This window comes from Ostrinia furnacalis, unplaced genomic scaffold (assembly GCF_004193835.3).
Source record: "Ostrinia furnacalis isolate ACB-3 unplaced genomic scaffold, ASM419383v2 OfSCF1066, whole genome shotgun sequence".
Taxonomy (NCBI): Eukaryota; Metazoa; Arthropoda; class Insecta; order Lepidoptera; family Crambidae; genus Ostrinia; species Ostrinia furnacalis.
Window position 1 is genome coordinate 80430 of NW_021131305.1, and position 17955 is coordinate 98384.

Consider the following 17955-nt stretch of genomic DNA (forward strand, 5'->3'; position numbering starts at 1 on the left):
ACAGATTTTTGACGTTTGTTAAAGTCAAAATAAGATGGTGCAACTCAGCCTAAGAGAGACCAGAGGGTCTATTGTGAGTTTACACCAAACGTGCTCACTAGTGAGCGCGTCAAAAATGACATTAAATGTATGACGGATTGTACAGCGCCCCTAGCGGGAAACGTTCAAGAACTAAAATTTTCGCGCTCACTTGTCTCAGCCCACTGTAAGTACGTGTGCTGAAATCCGCATTACAGGAAAAAGGTACTATAATAGGGTCTATTTTGCTTTTTACCGAAGAAGGTTTACGGTGCCAGAAGGATGTATTTTAAAACTATCTATGCGCTGAATAGCAAGCTATGCAGCGCTACCAAAAAATCCGGTACATACAATATGTATAAGTACATAAATAAATGTAAATAGGAACTACATTATATTAACTGGTATAAAACACTAGGGTCTCTAAGTGTAGATGCGAAGAATGTGCGTGAGCGATATTAAATATACCGCCGGAGATATTTCAACATCGCGATGCAACTGAGCACAGCGACATCTATGATTTTAAAGCGGCACTTTTTACTACTCTCTCTAAAATACTTGATATCAAATAAAAGGAAAACCAAGAACTCATAAATTATTTACGAAAACTGAGGTGGAATTGTGTAAAGCAATCGTTAAAATTTGATAGTTCATAACGTACGATTATTCTGTCAAACGCTTTGTTTAACTGACTTTATCGTACGTTATGAATTGTCAATTGATTACGATTGCTTTGCACAGTTTCACCTCTGGTATGGTATGGAGGTGAACTTTCAGAAATCTATGAATGCAGATTTCTTTTCTAAAACAAAGGATTTTTTTATTTGAGTAAAATTTTCTATCTACAGTCTTAGGACACACTTTCCCTTTAGGTACAAAATTCTACCCTGAATTTTAGATAATTTAATTCAGGTCATGTCGAATGGCACATGGGTGACATGGACGAATGTCGAATGTTAGGTCTACTTTGCTTTTTACTCGACTGCACCAGAAAGAAGGTTATGTGTTTTTAAAGCTATCTTTGCGCTGAATAGCAAGCTACGCAGCGCTTCCAAAAAATTTGACAGCAACTCGAATAGCCGTTATTGTCTCGGTAAAGGTCTAGATCGACGACAATGGGAACATATCGAATATACTACATCACTGGAATAAAGACTAGAAATAGTGTCTCTAAGTGTTGATACGAAAGTGTGTGAGCGATATTAAATATGCCGCTGGAAATACTTTACCATCGCGATGTAACTGAGCACAGCGACATCTATGATCTTAAGGCGGCACTTTTTTAACAAAACAGAAGAGATGTTTAGAGCTATTTATCCCATCAATCCCCAAGCAATTAATTATTAGTCTTTCTACTACTATTTAATACTTTCCAAGGTGATTTCGATCAAATACGAGTAAATAAATTGACAGTTTTGACATTTTCCCATACTGAAACTGTCAATGTGTCAGTTATATCATGAGTTATTCTCGCATAAAAGTTTGGTCGAATCGAGCCTTAATGGGACACTGATCGATTAGTACGGCATCTGTTCTGCGCGACAAAACATAGATGTCGCTGTTCTACGTTGAATCGCGATGACAAAGTTTTTCCTGCGGTATATTTAAGGTCGAGATTGATTTTTGTGGTATTGGTAAAATGTAAATTTCACAATCACAATAGTACAAGCTCCCAAATTTATATTTGCGGATTTTTATTTTTATTTTTGAAGTGCCACCGCGGTCACATGCGAAGTGGTACAAAAAATGTTGTTTCGTATTTATACATATAGGCAAATGTTTGAGTCTTATTGTGTGGGTGGCTATTTTTAAACGACTTAAAAAGAGGTGGTTCTCAATTTGACTGTTTTTTGTATGTTTGTTACCACAGAACTTCCTTAAATATAAACCGATTTTAAAAATGTTTTTTTTTGTTTAATAAGTAACGTAAGTGCGCCTATTAACGACCCCCCAAAATTTGTATCCTATTACCGCCCTATTTTTCTTTCTTTCATAAAAGACATAATAACAGGTTCCAGAAAACACGTTACTTAAAAAATATCTAGATATGTTTATTGACTATCAAAACGATTAAAGTTTGTGTTCGTAAATAACCAGTAAACGGAGTTATTTCACATTAAATGGGACGCGCCCGCAACGGACGCACTTTTCATACTGACGCGCTCCCAGCTACTTAAGGTGCACCTTGTTATTAATTAGCGATTTTAACACATTTAAAATGAGTATACCAACATGTTTTTGCATAACAATATTAATCCGTACTCTAGTTTCCTTAATAAACCCTCAATATAGCCCTCTCGCTGTATTTATGTGGCTTAAATACAATTTTAAATAAGGGCGGTAATAGAAACACTTTTCATAATTTGTTTTCTAATACCGACCCATGGCGTTGTTAGAATTTTGATTAAGTTTCTTATTTTAGTATTTATATCTTTAATTACGCATTTAACCTCCACTTTGTTGTCTTGATCGATTCATAAGAATATTTCACATAATTAAATCAATTAACGCCATACATTAATTGTCATAGGTTTGGCATAAAACTGCAATGAACATTAAAGAATATCTCTAATAATGTATGACAATAGATTTTATAAAAACCTGTTAAATTCTAATTAGTACTTATTTGATATAAAATAAAACCTAATAGAAATGATACTTCACTGATCACGTCTTCGTTAAAGTAGATATTTTAGCTGGTTACTGTTTTTTTTTACGGTCGGTAATAGAATAAAGTAATATTCATACTTAATTCTATTACCGCCTCATAATTATAACGCCACCTGCGAAGACTTATAAGCCTGTATTTTGTATATAACTAACATTTATGACATGACACCTAACCAATCATGCGTTATCACAACTACTATGTAACTTTTTAAGATCTTTTGGATTAATAAAAAAAAATTAAAATAATTATATAGACATTGTCCAATTGTCCATAGTTTAAATTAAAATACACAATTACACACAATTAAAATCAAAAACATCAGTCAAAAACGAAAGTCAAATTAAAAATAAAATATTAAATGCAAATTATTTTTTATTAAAAACTCAAATATACATAGTTTAAATAATGACCCCCACTACTCACTAGAAGACCTGGTATCGCGTAATCAAGTATAATTGAGGAATTTATTATTCTACTATTTCTGCTTGATTATTTATTTATTTTCGAGAAGCGTGCCTTTTCTCTTTTAACAATAAAAAAAAATAACTTGAAAAAAAAAAAACAAATTTAACTAAAACTAAAAGCAAAACAAATTTAACTTGAAAAAATCAAGTGGTTCCCGAGCCTGTGAGCGGGAATCGAACCCGTGCCTCTTGGAATATACCCAATTGAAGAGCAATATTCTTAGCGGTCGGTAATAGAAACAGAAAAAACGTTAATAGAAACACACCTCGTCTATAGGTCGGTAATAGAAACAACTGCTTATTCAGATTAAATTGCTATTTATTAATTATTGTGTGATTGAATACTCATTGTTACTACTTGAATTCAAAGATTACTTCATCATTGTTATAAATAAATTAAAGTGTCTTTTCTATCACCACGTCTTATATCTAATTTTCTAAAGTTTATCCGAAGTCAGCTTAAACTGGCGGTAATAGGCGCATTTACGTTAATACTCCCAAGGTGGTAGAAATTGAAAGGAAACCCTCAAATTATTTTTCTTTTTTTTTCGCAATGTAAAGCACAAAATGACAAAGTTTTGTATACTACTGAAGTCCATTAAACAATCAATCAAAAGCATTAAAACAGATCTGCCATGTTTTCCGTTCAACTACCTCCACGGCATTTCGAGTTTATTTATGTCCCTATACCAAACATTCAACATCCACTTATGGTATGGTGTTCGTTCGTTCGTCCAGTCTGGACGCACCATTAGAATGAGGCCTAGGCCACACCTAGGCTTGCAGCGGGACGTATACAGGGTGATTTTGTTATCATTGTCCAAATTTTAACTCAGAATCTGTAACTTAATAGATTTACGTAAAAAAAATTTTTTTTTTCATATTTAATTATTTTTGTCCGCTGCGCGCCGTTTCAAAATTAGCACACGTGGATAATTTGCTTCGTTCATGGAAAAATACGTATACACGGTTAACTGCAAATAATAATAGACATAATTACTCGTTAGCTTTACATCAAACCCTAGTGGTTTTTAAAGCTATCTAAATGTAATTGTCTCAATGTAACTGTCTTTAAGTTGTTAAATAAATTTAAAAAAAAATTGTCCGCGAAAATAAGCCTTAACCTTTAAAACTTAAGATAATAATTATGGGCACCCGCGAATCTATAGAGTTTATAAAAAAAAATGGATACTGATAACAAAATAACCCTCTATATGCCTACTTTCATCATCATTTCCGCCATAGGACGTCCACTGCTTAACACAGACTTCCCCAAATAGGCCTTTTTTGCTTTTTTCAAAGCTATCTTAGCACTGAATAGCAAGCTATGCAGCGCTTCCAAAAAATGATGTGCAATAAGCATTATTGACATATTGGCTAAAAATACATCACTGGATTATAGACTAGAAATAGTGTCTCTAAGTGTACGAAAAAGGTGCGTGAGCGATATTAAATATGCCGCCGGAGATATTTTAACATCGCGATATAACTGAGCACAGAGACATCTATGATTTTAATGCGGCACTTTTAACAAATCAAGATATGGTCAAAGCTGTTTAACCCATCAATCCCCAAGAGGTCAGCGTAACAAAATAATTGATAAATCATAATAAGTTCCGATTACGCTCTTATTTTAATGAATAAACTATTATTTATTTTATTATTATTATTATCTATTGTATCTCGATTAACGGGGCTCAAAGGGTGCCTACATCTACGTGATTGGTTAAATTAATTGCAGCTTTTACGTCTCCAAGTCAATGCGTGTTGACATTACAGAAGGTGGAATTTTGTATCGCCACACTTGAAGGGGAAGTACTCTTAATACTGTAGATAGAAAATTTTACTCAAAGAAAACATTACTTTATTTTTAAAAACAAAGAAAACTGCATTCAATTGTTTACGAAAATTCTCTTGCCACACCCGGTGACCAGGGAATCGAACTGAAAGTCTGTTAAAAATTACACACTGTATTTTTATTGCATCGATCATCGATCGTTAGGATTCATTATAATGATGTTAATCTCTCAAACAAACTTAATAAATTAAATGAAAGGAAACCATAAATTATTTTTAAATTATTTTATTTATTTACAAAAAATGTTATGGTATAAGTAGATAGTAGGGTTTCTGCTCGAGCTTTCTCGAACTCGAGAAAACTCGAGAAATTTGGCTTCATTCGAGACGAGAAAAAAATTACCGGAGCTCGAGAATTCTCGAGTTTCGATTTTGAAGCTTTAATATTCTTGAAAGCCTATTTTCTTAGACAAAAGTAAGTTTTTTTTATTATTTAATAGGTTAACATTGCTTTTAGACTGGCCCAGTCTTTCGTTTTTTAACTGATTTGATTTGCAAGTAATAATCTCAATCGAAACTAATAATGTTCACTTACGAGTATGCTACATTTATTATGTTTGTTTAACTGACTGATTTAAAGATTGAAAAATATGTTAACTGTCTGATAAGTTAGGTACTCGTAAATACGTTTATTCAAGTCTTTATATTTAAGAAATTTAAAAAATTTCTAAAAAGTTTTTTTTGTTTATAAATGTAGGTTTAGTTAATTAGGAATTTGGATTCGTATTCTTTGGAAAATAAGTGATTCAATTGTAGCTCCAGATTGTTATTGTTAATTATCCTTAAATTACACGCGACTTTATGAGTTTTGTTCCTTTAGTTAATTACTAAGTTATGATTATTAGTTAGTATTAATTATGAAGGAAGATTTTATTTTTTGTTTATTTCCTTACCCAAATAAGTGATACTAAACTCTAATTTGATTGTTGGGCAAAAAAGTAGGTATATTAGATTTAAAAAAAACTGTGTTTTTATTAAATTTCAGCCGATTTCAACAGTTTTAATTAAAAGACTCGAGACTCGAGAAAACTCGAGACTTTGGCTTCGAGAATTCCCGAAACTCGAGAAAAAAAATAGGTCGAGAAATCAGAAACCCTAGTAGATAGTGTTAAGTTTTCATAAATCGTTGGAAATCTTTGAATTCAGTTCTCTTTCAATTAAAAAATAAACGAATATTTTCTTTGAGTATTTTCTGAAACGGTTGAAACGAAAATGTTCTATCTAAAGTATTAAGCCTTGATCACACGTACCGAGTAAACGGGCGAGACAGTAAAATGTTTAGGTACTCGGTCGAGACAGTTGGGTGAGCGAGTCACATACTCGAGCGCTCGGCCGAGCACTCGGCGTAATGTTCATACACACCGAGTACTCGGCCGAGAGCACTGTCTCGCCCGTTTGCTCGGTACGTGTGATCAAGGCTTTATGGGTACTTTCCCTTCAGGCGGCATTTTCATATTCCACCACAAAGCTATCTTAGCGCTGAATAGCAAGCTATGCAGCGCTTCCAAAAAAAATGCAATATCGTAATACCGACGCCAATTTATTGGAACATAACGAATATACTACATCACTGGTGTAAAGACTAGAAATACTGTCTCTAAAAGTGGATACGAAGAATGTCCGTGAAATATATTAAATATGCCGCTGGAGATATTATTTCAACATCGCGATGTAACTGAGCACAGCGACATCTATGATTTTAAGGCGGCACTTTTTACAAACTACTTATAACCCCTCGGGGTAAGCTAAATATGCCAGTGTTTTGATTCGGTTCAGTAAACCCGCGTTCCTTGGATCATGAGTCGGCCAGTCTGACAACTTCACCATTTACCTTTCGGTTAAAACAGTTTACTACCGAAATTTATTATATAAAAAGCAAACCAATTAGTGCCTTTTTCCTATGATGCGGATTTCGACACGCGTGCGAATCTGGTCGTAAAAAATGACATTAAATGTATGACGGATTGTACAGCGCCCCTAGCGGAAACGTTCAGAACTAAAATTTTCATATTTTTTTCTAACGCGCTCATTAGTGAGGACGTTTTGATGTAAACTCACACACAGATCCGCACGCGTGCCGAAATCCGCGTCACAGAAAAAAGGCACTTATTGCTTGCGATTTACCCTTTGAGTTTGTTGATTGCAACGAACACAATAGGGTCTATTTTTCTTTTTAAAAGCTATCTTTGCGCTGAATAGCAAGCTATGCAGCGCTTCCAAAAATCCGGCAAATATTATGTATAGGAATACAAATGTAAATAGGAACTACATTTTAATCTTTGGTATTTAACACTAGGATAACCTCTAAGCGTTGATACGAAGAATTTGCGTAAGCGATATTAAATATGCCGCCGGAGATATTTCAACATCGCGATGTAACTGAGCACAGCGACATCTATGATTTTAAGGCAGCACCTTTTAATACTCTCTCTAACATACTTGATATCAAATGAAAGGAAAACCATGAAATCTTAAATTATTTACAAAAACTGGTGTGGTATGTCACTTTATTTAAACTTATTAATTACTTTGGAGGTGAACTTTCAGAAATCTGTGAATACAGTTTTCTTTTCTAAATTTCTAAAATAAAGGATTTTTTATTTGAGTAATATTTCCTATCAGTGTTCACAAAATTCTACTTTAGAGTATGTACCTACTACTTTTCCTTTAGGTGGTACTCGTATTACAAAATTCTACCCTGTATTTCAGTGGGCTGCAGAGTGTGAGTAAAAAATGTATGAAAATTTTAGTTTTTGAACGTTTCCCGCTAGGGGCGTTTGTACAATCCGTCATAGTACATTAATAATGTAATTTTTTCACTAGGCCCTCTGATAATTTAATTTACCTAGGTCATGTCAAAATATTATGACACTAGCTTTCCGCCCGCGGCTTCGCCCGCGTGGAATTTTGTCTGTCACAGAAAAACTTTATCGCGCGCGTCCCTGTTTCAAAAACCGGGATAAAAACTATCCTATGTTCTTTCCCGGGACTCAAACAATCTCTATGCCAAATTTCATCAAAATCGGTTGCGAGGTTTAAGCGGGAAAGCGTAACAGACAGACAGACAGACAGACAGACAGACAGACAGACAGACAGACAGACAGACAGACAGAGTTACTTTCGCATTTATAATATTAGTTGGGATAGACGAATGTCGAATATTAGGTCTACTTTGCTTGTTACCTAACTGCATCAGAAAGATGACTGTGTTATTAAAGCTATCTTTGCGCTGAACAGCAAGCTATGCAGCGCTTCCAAAAAATCTCGTAAAATTAAGACCTATGGTACCAAATACAGTATCATATCGAATAATTATAGGAACTACATTATTACACTGGACAATTATAATACTATAATTAACTTATCTACCTATGTGTTAATAAGAATGTCCGTGAAATATATTAAATATGCCGCTGGAGATATTTCAACATCGCGATGTAACTGAGCACAGCGACATCTATGATTTTAAGGCGGCACTTTTAACAAAACAGAAGTGATGTTAAAGGTGTTTAACCCATCAATATCCAAGCTGTCTCATATTATGACTGCGTAACAATTGATTTATCTATTAGGCACCTTTATGTCACTCATTAAACTTACTTTTTATTTTGGATTGATTTGACATGACTTAAATTAAATTATCTTAAGTACATGTTGAAATTTTGTAATACCACCTGATGGGAAAAAACTATTTATACAGTAAGCTGTAGATACAAAATTTTAGTAAAAAACATTTTCTTTGTTTTTGAAAAGAAAGAAAACTGCAAAGGTACCTCTAGGATCAAATTTGTAGGATTTTTTTCCAAAAATGATGATAGCAAATTTCCGATAACGTACTATTTATACCTATGCATAATGTTAAACATAGGCTTATGTCAACATAATATACCATTTACCTAACACCCTGCAAAACAAATTATTGTTTATGTTTACGTTACGTTACTCTATAAGAATACGAACAAAGTAAGAAACTTCTACACTCCCACACTATCACACACGTTACCTCAGACCACCCACCACACCACTCACACTCACCACACACCACACGTTTAAATTATGTATTTTCCAACATAATTAGTAAGAAAATAAACCTTATATTAATTCTTGCATTGCCATGTTAGTTTAGTTTAGAAGCATTCTTTCTATTGCGTTATTTTCGATTTAAGAGGTGGAGACCTGGTGTCTTGTATTACAGGTGGTCTCAACCCATATCAAGCACCAATCTTCACAATAAGTAATATTGGTTAAAAATGCGTTATATTGTTAGTACATGTAATTGAAAACTTACTTGTGAAGAAATTAATAAAGATTTATTTATTAATTTATTCATTAATTTACTTTTCCCTTTGAGTTTGCTAATTGGGACTGATAAAGGTCAACTTTGCTTTTTCCCCGACTGCGCCAGAAGGAGGGTTATGTGTTTTTAAAGTTATCTTTGCGCTGAATAGCAAGCTATGCAGCGCTTCCAAAAAATCATGTTACCTACAATGTAAATCTACATTAGTAAATACAGAACATGTGGATGAGGGTATTATAATCTAACTGGTATAAAACACTAGGCTTATTGTCTCTAAGTGTAGATACGAAGAAAGTGCGTGAGCGATATTAAATATGCCGCTGGAGATATTTTAACACCGCGATGTAACTGAGCACAGCGCGATCTATGATTTTATGCCGGTACTATTAACACAGCAAAAGAGGTGCTGCTTTTTGCTAAATTGATTTCCGCTGCAAGAATAACGTGACATCTTATAAAGTTGTGGTTTTAAAAATATTACGTTATTCTTGTATTGCGACGTATAAGTTAATTTATGAAAAAAAAACGGCAATTTTTTAATTTCTTATCTAGAAATTAACAAATTCAATGCAGTTAGTTAACATCAAGGAAATAAATAAAAAATTTATACTTTGTTTTTGATTAATTATTTTGATTTAATGAGTTAGTCACCCATTAATGTTTCGTACTAATAAATAAATAGTGCTGCTTTAATATACAAGCAAGCAGCCCATCCAAAAATAATCTGTACTTAGTAAGACATAAGCACTCCGCAGTACATTGCACAGAATATGACGTGAACATACTAGGTATAGTGTTTATAGTCTACCTATAGATACATAACACTACACAGTATATTGCGCAGAACATCACTGGAATATACTATGTATCGTGATACTGCCGAGCAGGACGTTCTACAATAAATACACGGTTGAAAAAACTTCGATACCGCGATTCAAAGGCGTACAGCGACATCTATGAGCGTGAAAATGAAGCTTTAAGTAACTTTGAACTTTCGTAGCTAAGTAGCTACGTAAAATGTAGGTACCCATCTTTTGCAATATTGTAAATAATATGAGTATTAACTTACAAACGAAACGAATTTTATAGTCACACGAGTAGTTTAAGAGCATTCAGTTGATATATTAGGGCAAAACAGACTAGCTTAGTTTTTCTTAAAATAAATATACATACTAAATGCTTTTTCTGTTATTGAAAATGGCTTTTTCCCTTTTTTTATTGAAACAGAAAAACTTATTAGGTACTTTCCATCATTCTTTAATTAGCGCTGCCCGAATCCAAGCAGCACCTACAAAAATTTTGATACAATAAATATCGGTGTCTTTAATAAATTAACTTATTACTACTGACTGGGTATTATACTGGTATCGTAACATTTTAAGTAGAACCGCTTAAAAAAGTTCTTATGCTTATGTATTAACCTGAAAAAACTTTGTCACCGCGAGTTAATTGGGCACAGCGCCATCTATGAGCTCGCTATGATAACGTGGAGGAGGAAGACAAATAAATTCGACTGTCGTGTGAATAAACAAGTGTTTATAATTCGAACGGATCGGTTTTTTGCGGGACACTGCATACGGGATGTACGTGTGGATGGACTTTAACTTAATATTAAAACAATATACTGCACAGGATGGCAAAAACGGCTGCTCTTATAGTTCCGGAAAAAAATGGCTGTGACATACGGACGGACAGACGGACAGACAGACATGACGAATCTATAAGGGTTCCGTTTTTTGCCATTTGGCTACGGAACCCTAAAAAGGGTCTTGACAGACGGACGGTTGGACAACAAAGTCAAAAGTGATCCTATAATGGTTCCTCCTTTTGAGGTACGGAACCGTAACTTATTTACTAGACTTATGTACTATTATGTACGTAAAGCTGCTTAATGTGTAGTTTATTTAGTCAATTAAAAGTAATGCCGTATACAATGTCTATACACATTCCTTTTTTATTTAGCGCTGCTTAATTGCGACTAAGCAGCACCTACAAAAATTGGTTACGATATTATCATTCATTATTTATTAATAAATTACCTATTAATAAATTAACTTATATCTACTAACTAGTATCAGACACTGGGACCGTAACATATTAAGTAGTACCGGTTAAAAGAGTTCAGGTGGTTACGTAGTAATCGGAAAAAGCTTTGTCACCGCGAGCTAAATGTGCACAGCGCCATCTATGAGCTCGCTTTGACAACGAGGAGTGAGGAGGAAGAAAAATAAAAACGACAGAATGCGGTGGAGATTGTGACATGTCATTTTTATGTATTTTTAGGTATTACACTTTTTTTTGTTACGATAATTAAAGCAAAATAATTAAGTTTGGTTACATACTAAATTGATGAATCAGTGAGATAAGATAGCTTTGTCGCAACTATTTTATTACGCGTCTATAATGTAAATTTTATATGTATTTACATGAAACGTAAACGTAGCCGCCGTAAACGTTTTATATTATATTTTACTAGCTTTTGCCCGCGGCTTCAGCCGCGTGAAATTTAGATTATCACAGATCGTCATAAATTATAGTCTATGTGTTATTCTAGGTTATAAACAATAATACTGTAAAGTTTCATCAAAATCCGTTCAGTAGTTTTTGCGTGAAAGAGTAAGATAAGATAGGAAGTAAGATCTATAAAAGTAAAACTTTTTAAGCCTCATCTAATAAGACATCGAAGGTAGTTTTATTATATTATCCGGAATCGTTATTTTTATTTTTCTACCCTCAAATTATTCATAATAAATTGTTAAATAAAAATATAGGTATTATTTTTAATTCGATTTCCGGTGTAGCCCCGTCGAAATCGAAACGTCAGGCAAAACAGGCAATTTTTATCATTGCGTAGGGCCCTTTCCCACGACAATCCAGTACGGGGTCCAGTAATGCAGGATCCCGCAAAACTGGACTGTTATGTGAACATAGGTGTCTGTTTGAAATTCGAACGGATCGATTTTTTGCGGGACACTGCAAGCGGGATGCTCGAGTGAATGTTAATGTATAAACCTGCAAAATACAGTTCCCGCATAAAACGGGATGTCTCTGTGGGAAGAAAATTAAAAATTAAAGGATCTTTAAAACCTAAAAGTCATACCAGTCATACTGAGAACACACTGATTTTTATTGGTCAAATTTTATTATTTAACCACGAGGCCGAATCCACTTGGATTCAGTTTGAGCGTTATTTTGAATGAGAATTAATTAGCGCTGTTCTGCCATAAGCATCCCAGCACCTCAAAAAATTGGCTAAAGGCAAATTAACTCAATGTTAATAAATAAGCATAATCACTGGATTCGTTACAATCACTGGTACCGAGTGAAAGACCGGCCACTTTAAATACACATGCCGGTAAACTTTATCACCGCGAGTCTACTCGGCATAGCGCCATCTAGTTGTTTTTTCTCGTACTTTCTCCTTCAGGCATAAATATTGACTGATGATGCTTTTTTGTTCTATTCGACTCATGATATCAAAGAGATTTTTTTGTCTGTATCTATGGTTGAACGCGTTGAGCATTGTTGTTGTTGCAAAAACGGAAATTATTCAAACAATTTTCACGCGTACGAAGTCGCGGACATGGTTACAATAAATAATGACAATAAATATTGTCAAAAAATTAGGTAGATCTTAAAAACCCGAAAAACTTAATTGATTAAGTATAATAAAATCATACATTTTGGTTTTCGATTGGCTGAATTCAAATATATAATTAACACACTCCACTCATAACACAAGCTTATTTATATTATTATTACAAGCTTTATATTGACTTCATTTGTTATTATGTGTGGGACAAATCTTGCAATGATGGAGTCAGGAGGTGGCCATAGGAACTCCTAAACGAAACGGCGGAAGATTGAGATTGAATTAATTTACTAACAATATTTTTCGTGGGAATTATTTAGCACTGCTCGGCCATAAGCATCGCAGCACTTCAAAAATTGTTCATACTCTTCTTATTATTAAAGCAAATTAAGCCTAGTACAGTACCGAGTGATAGATCGGGCCCTTTAAATACACATGCCGGAAAACTTTATCACCGCGAGTCAACTCGGCACAGCGCCATCTAGTTGTTTCTACTAAAGCCTGGTCCGTGAGCACGTACTAAAACTCGCACACTCACTGCGGGCGCCCGTCACACAGTCGCGACAGCAATATAATTACGCGCGAGCGATAAGGATGGGTTAGATGGGTAGCTTGGGGTCATTGGACAAAATTCTACGTGCTCACGGACTAGGTTTTAGTACTTCTACTACCGTACTACTTTTTTCGAACATAAATGATGCTTTTCTGTTCTATTTGACTCAAAGAGTTTTATGTTCATCCTAGTCGTAATTATGGTTGAACGCATTAATCTCAGGAACTACTGGAAGGGTCGAATTAAAAAAAATGTTTTTGTCTATAGTCCATTTACATCACGCAACAAGCAATAGGAGCTGAGTATCTATTAAAATTGTTCCAAAATTGGGATTGCACGCGTAGTAAGTCGTAGGTAAAGCAATAAATAAACATTTTAAACGAAAAATATAGGTACCTAAATCTTAACAACTTGCAAATCATACTCAGGTACCTACTTATTATTAAAATCATACCTAGGTAGAGTGTTTTGATTGGTACTTAACTAACGCCCGCCGCCCACGACTTCGTACGCGTGGATCCCGTTTTACCCCTTAAGGGTTGAATTTTGCAAAATCCAGTCTTAGTGAGGAGCACCTACTTTCTAAAAGGAACCTCCATGTAAAATTTGAGACTCTTAGCACTTGTAGTTTCTGAGATTTAGTGATGAGTGAGTCAGTCAGTCAATCAGTCAGTGACCTTTCGCTTTCATTAGATAGACTAAATCAAAGACAGAATATTAGACTGAGATTGTTAAGTTTATTTTGTACGGGAATAATTAGCACTGCTCTGCTATAAGCATCGCAGCACTTCAAAAATTGAAAGATTGATATTGAAAAGTATTAAATAAGCAAATTAAGTCTATACGTGGGCATTGTCACTGGTAACGTTGCTATCACTGGTACCGAGTAATACACCTGACACTTTAAATACACAACTCGCAAAACTTTATCACCGCGATTCAACTCGGCACAGCGTCATCTAGTTTGGTTTTGGTGATACTAACTTTCTTCTACAAATTGTAAGATTAGACATAAAATTATACTTGATGATTTTCTGTTTGATCGAGATTCTAAATATTTTTAGGAAAGGGGTTACGGTAAGAATCATTTCAAATAGATTTTGCTGTACAAATTAGAAATTATTAGTTTTTTGACTGTCTCAAAAGATATTTTTCGAATTACCGGTCTAGGAATCTAGGAACTACTGGTCTGATTTGAAAGATTATTTTTGTGTTGGATAACTCATTTTATCGAGGAAGGTCTAAAGCTTGATAACATCACCCTACAGCCAATAGGGACGAAGCATTAAAAAAATGTAAAATGGAATGCAATGGATGGAAAATATAATTCAAACTATTTTCACGCGTACGATATCTCGCGGGCACAGTTAGTAAGAGATTATTTCTGTGCTTAGGTAATTTTTGGTCAATGTGGCGCGAACAATGTACGTACGTGCCTGATTTTTTTTATAATTATTAGATGAATACTAAGCCCAGCTGATTCAGGTATTTACATCCAAAACACGAATGTTTTTATCTTTAGGACAGCCTGTATATTCTGTATACTCCGTAAAGCTGGGCACACATCTATTAACGTCAAGCTGCCAGTCTGTTTGATTTATACATGCCCTACATGAGCAACAAGCGTGTGTCATCTGATCGTCTTGTTAGGGTAAACATGTCAGGCGATAATGAAGCTTGTTATAAGTGTTATATGGGTTATATTCGTTCACACATGACTGACAAAATATTCGTTATTGGAAAAGACAATGCCGGAAATTGGCGTCTTTTTTTTTTCGCGCGGCCATCGACCAAACTTTGTTTTTTGATTACAAAATAGTGTAATAAACCAAACTTACTATGACATGTATACCTCTAAACTCAGTCTGAACTGAGTTACAAGCATTAGAAGTTTGATGATTTTCATACTAGATTTGCTTTTTGCGCGCAAAGTTTTGTAAGAAATTGCAACAATTGTTGCACTAATTACTACTTACTTACTTCTTACTCTAATGCTTGTAACTCAGTTCAGACTGAGTTTAGAGGTATACATGCCATATTAAGTTTGGTTTATTACACTATTTTGTAATCAAAAAACAAAGTTTGGTTGATGGCCGCGCGAAAAAAAAAAGACGCCACTTTCCATACTAAATCTGGCATTGCCATTTTAGCAGACTTTTTGGGATATACAGAATCAGAATCATCATTTATTGCTTTAAATAATAATATGGTACAGAAGATGGATAGGACAGTAGTTAGGACAACTATAGGACAGTTTTCTCCTTAAAATCAATACAGATCGAATATGAAACACATGAAAAAATAGTATTGGCGCCTACATTTCTTTTCATAGCCAGAAATTTCACTTTCTTAATTTTGCTTACCTACAATAAAATTGATGCTGAATATTCGGTTACCGATTGTATTCAATTTTAGATAACAATATTTAGAAGAAATAAATTATTTCTTTCTTATTTTCTATCATTTGAGTTATATCATCGATCGACACACGGGCTGTCATGATTTTTAATCGACTTCTTCAAAAAATAAAGTATTAGTAGATGAATAACTACAAGATAAAATAAGTAACCTAAATGAGCTTATACTAAAAGGTTTTCTTCTAGTGCCTTCAAAAGTGATAAATCAGCGATGATATTAGCCAAAATCTACCAAAATTTTTACTAATGCACAAACATTAATACAAAACAACACCTGTTTTACCTTCCAATCTGCGCACTACCCCATGCAGGAAAACGTCATCAATATTATATTCAATTATACCAACATAACCCCACAAACGGAACTCAGACCCAACTGTAAGTTACCGGAAGTTCGCGGAAGCGGCCGACTGTAATGGCCGCCGAGCGCTTCCGGTAATGGCCAACTAAAACAATATTAGGCTTACTGGGACGAAGTACGGAACTAAGGTAATGTGTTTGTGTGTATAGACACATGATGAACAGAATACTATAGGTCTGGCGCTTAACTTAGACAGTTAGTAGTGTTTTCAGAACGACAAACGTCAACGATCCTACTAAAGCCTGGTCCGTGAGCACGTAGAATTTTGTCCAATGACCCCAAGCTACCCATCCTTATCGCTTTAATATTAAATATAATTATATATTTAAGCACGGACCGGGCTTTAATATTATAAATGCGAAAGTTTGGATGTCCTGATGTTTGTTACTCTTTCACGCCAAAACTACTGGACTGATTTTAAAGAAACTTTACAGTATTATTGTTTATAGCCCTGAATAACATATCCCAACTAATATTATAAATGCGAAAGTAACTCTGTCTGTCTGTCTGTCTGTCTGTCTGTCTGTCTGTCTGTCTGTCTGTCTGTCTGCCTGTCTGTCTGTCTGTCTGTCTGTTACGCTTTCCCGCTTAAACCTCGCAACCGATTTTGATGAAATTTGGCATAGAGATAGTTTGAGTCCCGGGAAAGAACATAGGATAGTTTTTATCCCGGTTTTTGAAACAGGGACGCGCGCGATAAAGTTTTTCTGTGACAGACAAAATTCCACGCGGGCGAAGCCGCGGGCGGAAAGCTAGTAGGCTATAATTTATGACGATCTGTGACAAACTAAATTTCACGCGGGCGAAGCCACGGGCAAAAGCTAGTATGTCATAATTATGTACCTGCTTTAGATTTGTAGGTTCTGTCACGTCATAATAGCAATCGTTCGTTCGTTCGTTTCAGCCAAATGACGTCCACTGCTGGACAAAGGCCTCCCCCAAGGTTTTCCACAATGAACGGTCCTGCGCTGCCCGCATCCAGGCTCTTCCCGCGACCTTTACCAGATCGTCGGTCCACCTAGTAGGAGGCCTGCCCACGCTACGTCTTCCAGCTCGTGGTCGCCACTCGAGAACTTTCCTGCCCCAACGCAATAATAGCAATGTGACCCCGAATTTCTTAGAGAATATTACATGCGAAATGACAAAGCTGCAAACTATTGCTTTGCAATTTAAATGAGCGTTTGCATGAATACATTATAAACTGTTAGATTTTATTTTAATTTAGATTTCTATTTTACTTAAAATACTATACTTAGGTTAGAAACAAAATACGGCATTGGGAAAAAAATTCACACGAATTATGTTATAAAAGCGCGTAAAGTGGAACAGCTTTTTAAAGATAAAATACCGTAACATATTGTTTTTAGATTTAGCTATACGCTGCTTCTTATAGACAGTATCAGAATCAAACCCCTTAGAAAAAACTGAACTACCTATGTATTTATTATAGAAAATCCAAACTACGATCGGCATTGACTATACAACACCACAAGGGCTTATTATAGCATTTTACACAACAAAAATGATACCCAAACAAGCCTCCCTGAGGGCAGCTTTAGAAAGGCCAAGACGGTCAATGCAAATAAAAATTGATAGATAAGAAAAAACCATATTTCCATCAGGATCCGGGACAATTTGGGAAAATACTCCGGATGCCCCGGTGTTGGGGTCGCAAACGCAACCCTACCGGGATATCGATAGGGTTGGGATTGTTGGATGTATCGA

General features: G+C 34.9%; 1 protein-coding gene across 1 annotated transcript in view; it reads right to left on the minus strand.

Moving 5' to 3' along the window:
* Nucleotides 1-17955, minus strand: part of LOC114351008 (ATP synthase subunit alpha, mitochondrial-like) — a 40639-nt gene that overhangs the window by 8856 nt on the left and 13828 nt on the right. The window lies entirely within an intron of this gene.